The sequence below is a fragment of the Coregonus clupeaformis genome, chromosome 19, assembly GCF_020615455.1.
Source record: "Coregonus clupeaformis isolate EN_2021a chromosome 19, ASM2061545v1, whole genome shotgun sequence".
Lineage (NCBI taxonomy): Eukaryota > Metazoa > Chordata > Actinopteri > Salmoniformes > Salmonidae > Coregonus > Coregonus clupeaformis.
Genome location: NC_059210.1, coordinates 42564921 through 42577736, shown reverse-complemented (window position 1 = coordinate 42577736; position 12816 = coordinate 42564921). Strand labels below are relative to the sequence as shown.

The following is a 12816-nucleotide window of genomic DNA, read 5'->3' as shown; positions in this document are numbered from 1 at the left end:
GTTTTTTTAGATATTTTAGCAAATGTATTAAAAAAGAACAGAAATACCTTATTTACATAAGTATTCAGACCCTTTGCTATGAGACTCGAAATTGAGCTCAGGTGCATCTTGTTTCCATTGATCATCATTGAGATGTTTCTACAACTTGATTGGAGTCCACCTGTGGTAAATTCAATTGATTGGACATGATTTGGAAAGGCACACACCTGTCTATTTAAGGTCCCACAGTTGACAGTGCATGTCAGAGCAAAAACCAAGCCATGAGGTCGAAGGAATTGTCCATAGAGCTCTGAGACAGGATTGTGTCGAGGCACAGATCTGGGGAAGGGTACCAAAACATTTCTGCAGCATTGAAGGTCCCCAAGGACACAGTGGCCTCCATCATTCTTAAATGGAAGAAGTTTGGAACCAACAATACTCTTCCTAGAGCTGGCCGCCCTGCCAAACTGAGCAATCGAGGGAGAAGGGCTCTGACAGAGCTCCAGAGTTCCTCAGTGGAGATGGCAGAACCTTTGTCGTAGAAATGTATCGCTATACTTATTAAAAATCAAAGTTCTTCCAGAGTTTTTGTAGAATCAAGATAGACTTTATTACACAAAGCAACAAAAGCCGAGCTGGTCTGCAGAGCAACTAAACTCCCAACACCCAATCTGACTTCTCCTCCTCCTATTTATTCAGATTTTGGAACCAATAGTGGCAGGACCAAGCTTTCGCATGCAAAAAAATAACAGAGCCATCTCTTATCAGTCAGGAGAAGCCTTGAGGTAAGGGAGTGCACACACTCCTGCAGCCTGTCCCAGTTCACCAGTTTCAGAGATAGGCCCCCTCTGCACACTGTCTCCAGCCACAAATACATTTGCACATAAAACATCCCATCTAACCCATAACACATTATAAAACATATCAATCAATACTTAAACATGGTTTAAACATGTCATGTCCATAATCATTAAAGCGTGGCTTTGCCTGCAATGGTTTGCAGATATGTTTACATTTGTTGTATATAGAGTACCAGAAGTCTAAAGATAAGATGTTACATTACACAGATCAGACCTGGGTCAAACATGTATTTTATTTGAAATACACTAGTGTGCAATTGTTTGAGGTGTAATTTGATAACATTGGTGTTTTGTAATGTTTTTTTGTTTTGTTTTTTAACCTGCGTTAACTCTAGCCACAGCTCTCTTCCCTGTCGATTCCACAGCATAACTTTGCTGTGCACCAAATCTTTTTGCTTATTGCACCAATCTGTTTTCAAATAAATAATATTTCAACTGATAGGCCTAAGTTTCAAAATGTCAACCCTATTTTTAATAAGGGGAGTAGTACTATTACTGTATTAAAATCTATATTTATTTAAATTCTCATGTATTTGACCAAGGTCTGGAGATGAATAACATAATGTTATGTGTAATCATTGCATGTTATCTTTTGGTGTTCTACTATAACATGCAGTGCCTTCAGAAAGTATTCAGACCCCTTGACTTTTTCCACATTTTGTTAGGTTACAGCCTTACTCTAAAATTGATTAAATTGTTTTTTCCCCACATCAATCCTACACACGATACCCCATAATGACAAAGCAAAAAAAATGTTTTTAGAAATGTTTGTTAATTTATAAAAAATAAAAAATAAACTGAAATATCATATTTACATACGTATTCAGACCCTTTACTCAGTACTTTGTTGAAACACCTCTGGCAGCGATTACAGCCTCAAGTCTTCTTGGGTATGACGCTACAAGCTTGGCACACTTGTATTTGGGGAGTTTCTCCCATTCTTCTCTGCAGATCCTCTCAAGCTCTGTCAGGTTGGATGGGGAGCATCGCTGCACAGCTATTTTCAGGTATCTCCAGAGATGTTTGATCGGTTTCAAGTCCTGGCTCTGGCTGGGCCACTCAAGGACATTCAGAGACTTGTCCCGAAGCCACTCCTGCGTTGTCTTGGCTGTGTGCTTAGGGTCGTTGTACTTTTGGAAGGTGAACCTTCACCCCAGTCTGAGGTCCTGAGCGCTCTGGAGCAGATTCTTATCAAGGATCTCTCTGTACTTTGCTCCGTTCATCTTTGTCTCGATCCCCACAGCATGATGCTGCCACCACCATGCTTCACCATAGGGATTTCCTCCAGACATGAAGCTTGGCATTCAGGCCAAAGAGTTCAATCTTGGTTTCATCAGACCAGTGAATCTTGTTTTTCATGGTCTGAGAGTCTTTAAGTGCCTTTTTGCAAACTCCAAGCGGGCTGTCATGTGCCTTTTACTGAGGAGAGGCTTCCGTCTGGCCACTCTACCATAAAGGCCTAATTGGTGGAGTGCTGCAGAGATGGTTGTCCTTCTAGAAGGTTCTCCCATCTCCACAGAGGAACTCTAGAGCTCTGTCAGAGCGACCATCTGGTTTTTGGTCACCTCCCTGACCAAGGCCCTTCTCCCGCGATTGCTCAGTTTGGCCGGGCGGCCATCTTTAGGAAGAGTCTTGGTGGTACCAAACTTCTTCCATTTAAGAATGATGGAGACCACTGTGTCCTTGGGGACCTTCAATGCTGCAGACATTTTTTGGTACCCTTCCCCAGATCTATGCCTCAACACAATCCTGTCTTGGAGCTCTACGGACAAATCCTTCGACCTCAAGGCTTGGTTTTTGCAACATGAAAAAAAACTTGTATCAGTTGTTCTGTTATGTTTATCTCTAAATCCTTGTTTATACCTGGCACTAACATGTATCCTTGGTCCTGATCTTATCCACATTCAGATTGTGGCCACATTTTCAGATATGTGTCTACAAATGGTATTAAAATGTGTCTCTTGGCCTCCCGAGTGGCGCAGCGGTCTAAGGCACTGCATCGCGGTGCTAGAGGCGTCACTACAGACCTGGGTTCGATCCCAGGCTGTGGCGCAGCTGGCCGCGACCGGGAGATCCATGAGGTGGTGCACAAATGCCCAGCGTCATCTGGGTTAGGGGAGGGTTTGGCCGGCTGGGATGTCCTTGTTCCATTGCGCTCTAGCGACTTCTTGTGGTGGGCCGGGCGCATGCACACTGACTTTGGTCGCCAGTTGTACAGTGTTTCCTCTGACACATTGGTGTGGCTGGCTTCCGGGTTAAGCGAGCAATGTGGCTTGGCAGGGTTGTGTTTCGGAAGACTCTTGACCTTCGCCTCTCCTGAGTCCGTATGGGAGTTGCAGCGATGGGACAAGACTGTAACTAGCAATTGGACATCATGGGGTAAAAAAATATATATCTATAATGTGTCTCTTATGCCTCAGATTTCCTGTTAGCACCAAGTATAACGGGGCTTAAAAGGTTTGTGCCATAGCAGTGGAGTAATGCAAAAAAACAGTCCTTAGGTTTGAGCCGGGATGTGGACATGAAGCTGGGGTTAGGGTTGAGCCGGGATGTGGACATGAAGCTAGGGTTATGCTAGGGTTAGGGTTTACCCACTGGGCACACACTGGTTGAATCAACGTTGTTTCCACATAATTTCAATGAAATTACGTTGAATTGATGTCTGTGCCCAGTGGGAAGCTGGGACGTGGACATGAAACTAGGGTTATGGTTGAGGCTAGGTAGAGTTTAATTGGGATGTGGGATTGGCAGGGTGGCAGGTAGCCTAGTGGTTACAGTGTTGGGCCAATAACCTTGCTGACAAGGTGAAAAATCTGTCTGTGCCCTTGAGCAAGGCTCTTAACCCTAATTTACTTCAAGGGTGCTGTACTACTATGCCTGACCCTGTAAAACAACATATTTTACTGCACCAACATTATTTTATTTTTTTACACCTTTTGAGCCTGGATGTGGACATAAAGATAATAACGCTAACTCATATATTGTTGTAAATAGGCCTACGATGTATTACCACTCTAGTAGTAGCCTACTGTATGTGGATGTAGGATTGGATTGACCGTGTTACTGCCTGCTGATTAAAGTAGGATAAGGATAAGGGGAAGTCTAATTTTAGCTAATCTGGGGGCAACTGGACAGATCTCTTGACTGTGTATTGATTGTGTATTGATTGTGAAACCTAATCCAGTCATTTTAGATATAGGAATAAGAGATTGGTAGTAGTAGAGGAAGGGGCCAACAATGGAACGCTAGCACTTTATTATTGCCCTCGCATTGACTGCACCCACTTGGGCCTGTTCGAATAGTTTGCAATGCATCCTTCCTTTCTCCCTAGTTATGGCTGATCTGAGTGACACATAGAGAATGATAGAGGACTCTTCTTTATATCTGTCCAAATATGTCGTATGTGAGTGCACGGGCAGCGTCATTGAAGCCATCTCCATTATGAAGTAGTCAATTTTCTTCTTCTTCTACTTCCATGAGTTGGTAAATAAACCGAAAGGGTGCATACTGCCACCTGGAGTGTGTTGTTTGAACAGGTATAAAGCCAAGGTTAGCGATTTACTGCCACCTGCAGCTATGGAATGTTTGCTCACAAGCATAATTCATTGGCTGATCCCTTCTGATGAACTGGATGGAATTATGTGATCCTTCCTTAAAGAGATTCTCTGGTACTTTTGTATACTTTTTAGCCAGTAGTTCTGAAAGTAGCACTCACGAGCCAAACGTTGTCCCTGAAAATTGTGTACGACGTCACATATGTGCAGACGTGCACCACGTCATTGCTCTCTTTCGCTCTGCTGTGTGTGCATCTTGCTAGCTGACACTCAAATGGCGAGGGGCTGAATCTTATTGGCTGGAACTCAAATTGCTAGGGGGCTGGCCCACGTGGGGTAAATGCAGGGAAAATGGCGCTGCACAGCTTTCACTAAACAGTCGCTTTCAAACTAGGGATTTTGTGGCTAATTGAGGTAAGACAGTAATTCTGCTAATAGATTATGCATGTATGAACTACACATTGACACATCCAGTCCAAAGCGGGCTTTCTAGTCACCAAAGTTCCAGAGCATGTCTTTAACCCATAGAAAGTCCCACCCAGTTGACTACTTCATAATTGTGAAAGTCCTCAATGACGCTGCCCATGCTAAAACAGGCTTTTGGGCATTAGAGTCCTCTATCTATCTCTAAGGAGTTACATGACTGGATCCAGTCTGAGCTATTGACTTCATTGGACTGGGTTTGTGAAAGTTGTTTAGACTCGCTTGGTTACATATGTGTAAGATCAGTGATTACTGCAAAGAAAGGAAAGAATGAAAGGATTCTTGTTGACACTATTGGTTGAAACTGGTAGTATTCGAAAGGGCCACTTGCCAAACTCACCTGTCCATCTGCAAAACCCTCCGTACTGAAACCAAAGCAGTTGCCTAGTTAGCAGAGGCTGCCAAGCTTGTCTAAAAGTTGTAGCTACATTTTGTTCCGTTTTATTTTCTGCTTGAAATGACCAGCCATGTGTCTCAATGGATCAAAGTCAAGGAAGGGATCTTATTTGTAGGTATGTCATTGGTCTTGGGTAGCCAGAGAGCTAAATTGGCTTATTAGTAGCTACTAGCTACAGATATGTAATGGACTAATGTGTGATTCTCCATTACCTGTTATGGGATAGGTACTGTTCAATTATGAATATAAACCCTGAATTGCTGATGCTATGTATTGGCCATTGAGAGGCTTTGAAGCCACCGGTCGGCCATATTGGCACTCCCCACTATGAGTCCTCCATAGGATAAATGGAATTCTACAGTATTTCAATTAAATGTTTCAAGGACAAAATTACATGCATTTAAGTTTATTTATTTTTTTGTAGTGGGGACCGTAAACATAGTCATCTCTAAAAATGATACTTTAAGGAAAATGTTATTTTTATGTTTAGCTCACATAATATAATTTAAAAGTATGCATTAAGTGTCTCTAATAGAATACATGTGGTAAAAATTTATGTAGCCATTAATAAATGCATTTCTGTAGCTTCCAAAATATGTTTTACAATGGTGGGGGAGTGCCAAGATGGAGGCAAGGTGGCTTCAACGCAGCGCACCTTATCAATCATCTTGTGCAGGGGTATTCAACTCTTACCTTACCAGGTCTGGAACCTGCTGGTTTTCTGTTCTACCTGATAATTAATTGCACCCTTTTGGTGTCCCAGATCTAAATCAGTCCCTATTAGAGGGGAACAATGAAGAAACGCAGTGGAACTGGCTTTGAGGTCCAGAGTTGAGTTTGATGGATCTAGTGTATATATAAATCATTGCTACTGTTTGGCATAGCCAACAGATTCAGACCCTACCATTACGCTTGTTTACACTGGGGTCGGAACGCCATCATGGTTAGATTAAGACACCGTGGAGCCTGCGCGAGATATGGGTCGGAAAACATACCTTAATGCAGGGATGGGATAAGGAACTGTACTCAAAATTGTACTTTTATCCAAACAGATACATAGAGAAGATTGAAATACTGCTAGTTTTTCCTGAAAACTGCCCTTTTCGTCCTCAATATGCATGTGCCTTGTCAAAGTATTTGCTTTGCAACAATTCTGGCAGGAATGAGTCTGGAGTCCAACATGAGTTCTGGAAGGAAATGTGAGTTTGTACAACCTTCACCACCACCAACTACTACACTCTCCAGGGACATACTGTAGCAAACTAACCAGTTGAACAAGAAGTAGGCTAATTATTATTGGAAAGAGGCTCTCTAGTCTACCAATAATATTTGGTTCAACGATGTGTAAAATGTAGCCTACTTGATAACTGTTTTCATTCATGAGCATGTGCTGAATTCTGTCTTTATCCTTTGTTTCAGTGTTCAGATTCGGGAACACTGTGAATTCCATTGATGCTGCCAAGCAGACCTTGCAGCTCTCTGACCCTGTGCTGCGCTTCTGCCTTACTGTGGCCAACCTCAATCGCGCCCTTTACTTTATCTGCAACAATTTGCTCTGGGCCAGAAATGTTGGCCTTGTCTATGGTATGGACAAGGAGCGTTGGAGTTTAAATGCCTCTCGTTGCTACTTCCTGTCCCTGGTTATTAGTCTGACCAGAGATATTTACGTTATTACCCAGATTATGTTTCAGAGAACCAAAGATAGGCGGTTTCAACAGGACATGGATCAGCACCTCAACGACAGCCCTAATCAGGCTAATGTTATTGTTCCTCAACCAGATGCTTTTCTGTTCCTGTTTATTGAGATTCTTAAAAGCCTTCCCTCGGTTGCCATCGACACACTGAAAAACATTTGATATTTTCATTCCACTGGACAGGCTGGGCATTTACCGGTCAAACCAAAGGTGGTGGGCTTTTGTGGGCTGATCTCTGTTAGGGATAGTGTCACTCTTGCACCCCAGTTTGAAAATTAAACCATAACCTAGAGTTAACGGAAAATGAATGAAGCTAGAGTTATTAAATGAAGAGAAGCCATACACAGTATAATGGGCAGATGCCGGTACTAAGGTTTATAGTCAAACACTTGTGAGACAGAATTTTGCAGGGGTTCCTTACTTTGAATATCACTACAGGAGAAGTTACATGTTGGCAGAAGTTCACTGATGATAGCAACCCCTTCAGATAGTTAAGCAGTTAGGAGCTTAAAGGGCAAACACTTTTACGTGTATTTTATGAGTAGCTTTTGTTTTTGAAATCACTTATTGTTGGGATCAGCAACAGCTCATGGGTTGGCACCGGTATCATTAGACATCTTTAAATTAGTATATTATAAAGGGAACTTTGCAGGAGGTTAGGAATCACAAAGGCAGAGACTGGACAGGGATCTTAGTAAACGTTGTTGTTTACTAGTGTTTGATTGAACGTAGATCACTGTAGTTGGGTGCCATAATGCTTTATTTGACCGAAATTTGACGGACCAAGAGTTGCATCATCCAGCCAGCACGGCCACACTAATCTAAGCCCACCAGCTAGCATTGTGTCCTGCATGGCTTTATGATTCCAAGGCCACTTTGGATATTAATTATGTGAATTTGCACAGGCACTAATTGATAATGAAAGGCAGAATGCACTTCTGAATTAAGGCTCTTATGACGTAGCCTATTAACTGATTGAAATGAACAACATATTTAAGTGTACTTAGGATTGTGACCAATTGGAGCATTTACCACACCCCCTAAAAAAGGAAATGTCTTGGCTAACTGTCAAATCATGTACTGTATTTGTCTTATGTTGTTTAACAATGTATCTACCTGAAACACTGATGTTTAGACCACTTTTTACAGTTCCAATAATCTCCCTGTTAGTAGCTGCTGTTCAGCATACAGTGGTTCAGCATACATACGGTACCAGTCAAAGGTTTGGACACACCTACTCATTCAAGGGTTTTTCTTTATTTTTAAAGTGTTCTACATTGTAGTCTTAATAGTGAAGACATCAAAACTATGAAATAACACATATGGAATCATGTAGTAACCCAAAAAGTGTTAAAAAATCAAAATATATTTTATATATGAGATTCTTCAAATAGCCACCCTTTGCCTTGATGACAGTTTTGAACCCTCTTGGCATTCTCTCAACCAGCTTCACCTGTAATGCTTTTCCAACAGTCTTGAAGGCGTTCCCACATATGCTTAGCACTTGTTGGATGCTTTTCCTTCACTCAGCATCCCAAACCATCTCAATTGGGTAGAGGTTGGGGGACTGTAGAGGCCAGGTCATCTGATGCAGCACTCCATCACTCAGCCTGGAGGTGTGTTTGGTCATTGTCCTGTTGAAAAACAAATGATAGTCCCACTAAGCCCAAACCAGATGGGATGGTGTATCGATGCAGAATGCTGTTGTAGCCATGCTGGTTAAGTGTGCCTTGAATTCTAAATAAATCACAGACAGTGTCACCAGCAAAGCACCCCCACACCATAACACTTCCTCCTCCATGCTTTACGGTGGGAACTACACATACGGAGATCATCCGTTCACCCACACCACGTCTCACAAAGACGGTTGGAACCAAAAATCTCCAATTTGGAACTCCAGACCAAAGGACAAATTTCCACCGGTCTACTGTCCATTGCTCGTGTTTCTTGGCCCAAGCAGGTCTCTTCTTCTTATTGGTGTCCTTTAATAGTGGTTTCTTTGCAGCAATTCGACCATGAAGGCCTGATTCACACAGTCCCCTCTGAACAGTTGATGTCGAGATGTGCCTGTTACTTGAACTCTGTGAAGCATTTATTTGGGCTGCAATTTCTGAGGCTGGTAACTCTAATGAACTTATCCTCTGCAGCAGAGGTAACTCTGGGTCTTCCATTCCTGTGGCGGTCTTCATAAGAGCCAGTTTCAACATAGCGCTTGATGGTTTTTGCGACTGCACTTGAAGAAACTTTCAAAGTTCTTGAAATGTTCCGTATTGACTGACCTTCATGTCTTAAAGTAATGATGGACTGTCGTTTCTCTCTGCTTATTTGAGCTGATCTTGCCATAATATGGACTTGGTCTTTTGTATACGCCCCCTACCTTGTCGCAACACAACTGATTGGCTGAAACGCATTAAGAAGGAAAGAAATTCCACAAATTATCTTTTAAGAAGGTACACCTGTTAATTTAAATGCAATCCTGGTGACTACCTCATGAAGCTGGTTGAGAGAATGCCAAGAGTGTGCAAAGCTGTCATCAAGGCAAAACGTGGCTAGTTGAAGAATCTCTAATATAAAATGTATTTTGATTTGTTTAACACTTTTTTGGTTACTACATGATTCCATATGTGTTATTTCATAGTTGTGATGTCTTCACTATTATTCTACATTGTAGAAATTAGTAAAAATAAAGAAAACCCCTTGAATGAGTAGGTGTGTCCAAATTTTTGACTGGTAGTGTAGTCTATCTCATGTTTTGTTCTGCATGGGACATCAACAATGGCAGGGATATGGCCTAGAAGGCCGTATTTCTTAAGCACTTTAAAATGGGTCAAACTCTTCTGTAACAAACAGTATGGTTATAGAAGCAGATCTGGAAGTTTCAAAGGTTTTAATGATTAACACTATCATTAGTTATAGATATTTTCTGTTCATTGTGAGAAGAATATAGTGAAGTACAAAATGTCTATGCAAATCATGTATTCCATAATAGAAGAGCCTTATTAATAGAGTAGATTTCAATGCATAATGCAATGTATGTAACGAAATGGGTTGAATTTGATTTTTTTAAACTATTCAATAAGAAAATAAAGAGATCCGACTGACTTTAATGCTATTATTCACAATGCTGATGTAAAGTTATACTTATCTGAAGTCCTGCATTGAACAAAGTAAACAAAAAAAAACATGGTTAAAAACCAAGCAGTTTGATAAATGAGGCCACTGGGACTGAAAGATATGGAGAAACACTAAAAGTAGATGATTCATTTGGGGTTGAAATTAGTTTTTTATTAGATCGCAAAAGCTCAAAGTAATCCATTATTGCTCAAGGCTCCCTCTCCCCATATTGCTTATATTTGCCTAATTTTCAAAGACAAGAACCAAGGTTATTTTCATTATTTGGAAAATGTCTCAAGGATCTGGAATATAAGTGCATCTTGAGGGATGCAGAATTCAAACAAAATGCTGGATAATATTTGTCCTTCTTTGCTTAATTGATTGTATCTAAAGTTGTGTAGAGCATTGTGTGATGCAAATTCACTATTCAATCAAATTCAATCAATCAAATGTATTTATAAAGCCCTTTTTACATCAGAAACCCAGCCTAAAACCCCAAACAGCAAGCAATGCAGATGTAGAAGCACGGCGTCTAGTAAAAACTCCCTAGAAAGGCAAAACCTAGGAAGAAATCTAGAGAGGAACCAGGCGCTGAGGGGTGGCCAGTCCCCTTCTGGCTGTGTCGGGTGGAGATTATAACAGTACATGGTCATTAAGGCCAGATTTTTCTCCAAGATGTTCAAACGTTCATAGATGACCAGCAGGGTCAAATAATAATCACAGTGGTTGTAGAGGTTGCAGCTCAGTACATCAGGAGTAAATGTCACTTAGCTTTTCATTTAGAGGTTGAAATAGCAGGTGCGGTAGAGAGCAGATCTGGAACAAGGTAGCACGTCCGGTGAACAGGTCAGGGTTCCATAGCCGCAGGCAGAAGAGTAGAAACTGGAGCAGCAGCACGACCAGGTGGACTGGGGATAGCCAGGAGTCATCAGGCCAGGTAGTCCTGAGGCATGGTCCTAGGGCTCAGGTCCTCTGGGAGGGGAGGGAGAGAGGGAGAGACAGAATTAGAGGGAGCATATTTAAATTCACACAGGACACCGGATAAGACAGGAGAATAACACCAGATATAACAGACTAACCCTAGCCCCCCGGCACATACACTATCGCAGCATAGATACTGGAGGCTGAGACACTGTGGCCCCGTCTGACGATACCCCCGGACAGGGCCAACCAGGCAGGATATAACCCCACCCACTTTGCCAAAGCACAGCCCCCACAACACCAGAGGGATATCAACAGACCACTAACCTACTACCCTGAGACAAGGCTGAGTATAGCCCACGAAGATCTCCACTGCACGAGCCCGAGGGGGCTCAATATGATGTAGGCAGCCTATAAAAAATATCAGTGTGTGGTGCAAGGAATTCCCCGAAAAGTGCTGCAACATCGCCACCTCACGGTAATATATAGCAATTTTTAAAAAACAGACAATTATTGATGAAAAGAGCTTTATTTATTTTTTCTGAGACATTAATACATTTTGTAGTCTTTTTCTAGAGGAAAAGGTGGTGATAAAGCATCCCCCACAGACAATTGCAAATATATATATATATATATATATTACATTTCCCTTTCGCGAAGTAGAGGCTTCTTGTCTGCCTTTAACAGACAGGAAATTGTGCAAAGGAGGAACCAAAAAAACAATAGTTACACAAATTTGTTCTCATAGGTCGACAATCTGTAGTGACTTATACTGGACATTTCTATTGAGACATTTAATTGACCAATATCAAAAAAGGAAACGCACCAGTGACAGCAAGACAATAACCTTAAAATAATTCTAGAGTTATTTGATTTGTAAGCAGTATGCACATTACATGTCATTTTGCATTTCAAGAGCACATTGTCGGTGTCTTAATGGTTTTCAAGGACCTTTAGCCACAAAGCTGTAGGCCTACACATGAAAAATACAATTTAGGGACCAATAATTTGAGTACATATATTTTGTTTCAACTGCGTGTCATGCAATCAAATCAATTATGAAAGATAACATTATGTTAAAGCCAATGTGACTCAGATTTTCCTATTAAAAGGCACCTAGCAAACTCCTGCATATATCACAATTAGCACTTATTCAGATGAACAGCTTCTATGGCTCAGTCCAATACTGCACACAGAGACAGTGGTCTGTACTAGTCTCATATCTGATCATGTGCTTTCCAGAATACCACAGTAGCATACATTTCATTTAGGACATTTAGAATTCAACAATAAAAAATAACCCAAACTGTGAAAGAAGAACTCCTCCACTATGTGTACCGAGTCAAGCACTTCTGACAGACCTTTCAGACATGTTCCTATATGTAGCTCTGGAACCATGTGGTTTGTGACAGTGGTGAAGAATTGTAATGGATGAAAAAAGGCCCTCAATATAATCACAATTATTTTTTATAACCCCATTCATGATTATCAAACAGATATCCACAGAGCACTCATGAGGGAAATTAACAGAAATTAACCTATGACAAACACAAAATAATTAAGGCCTAGATTCAATCAGATCAAACGTTAAGCGGTGATAGCAGACACCCACATAGCGAATGTTGTGGCCTTGTCAGAGGTGGAACTGCATAGGAACTGTCAAATCGGTGAGCAGCTGCTCTTGCAACCATTGTCACAAAGCCACAACCGCCCCACTCACATTAGAAGTTCAGAATGAGAAAATGTAGGCTATATAGGAATAATGAAGCTCAAATTGAAAAATCATTCAACAAAATAATGAGGATTTCTATCAT

At 41.4% G+C, this 12816-nt stretch overlaps 1 pseudogene; it reads left to right on the top strand.

Annotated features, from left to right (window-relative positions):
• Positions 1-4199: 4199 nt before the first annotated feature.
• Positions 4200-7253, top strand: LOC121531178 (annotated as a pseudogene).
• Positions 7254-12816: the final 5563 nt, after the last annotated feature.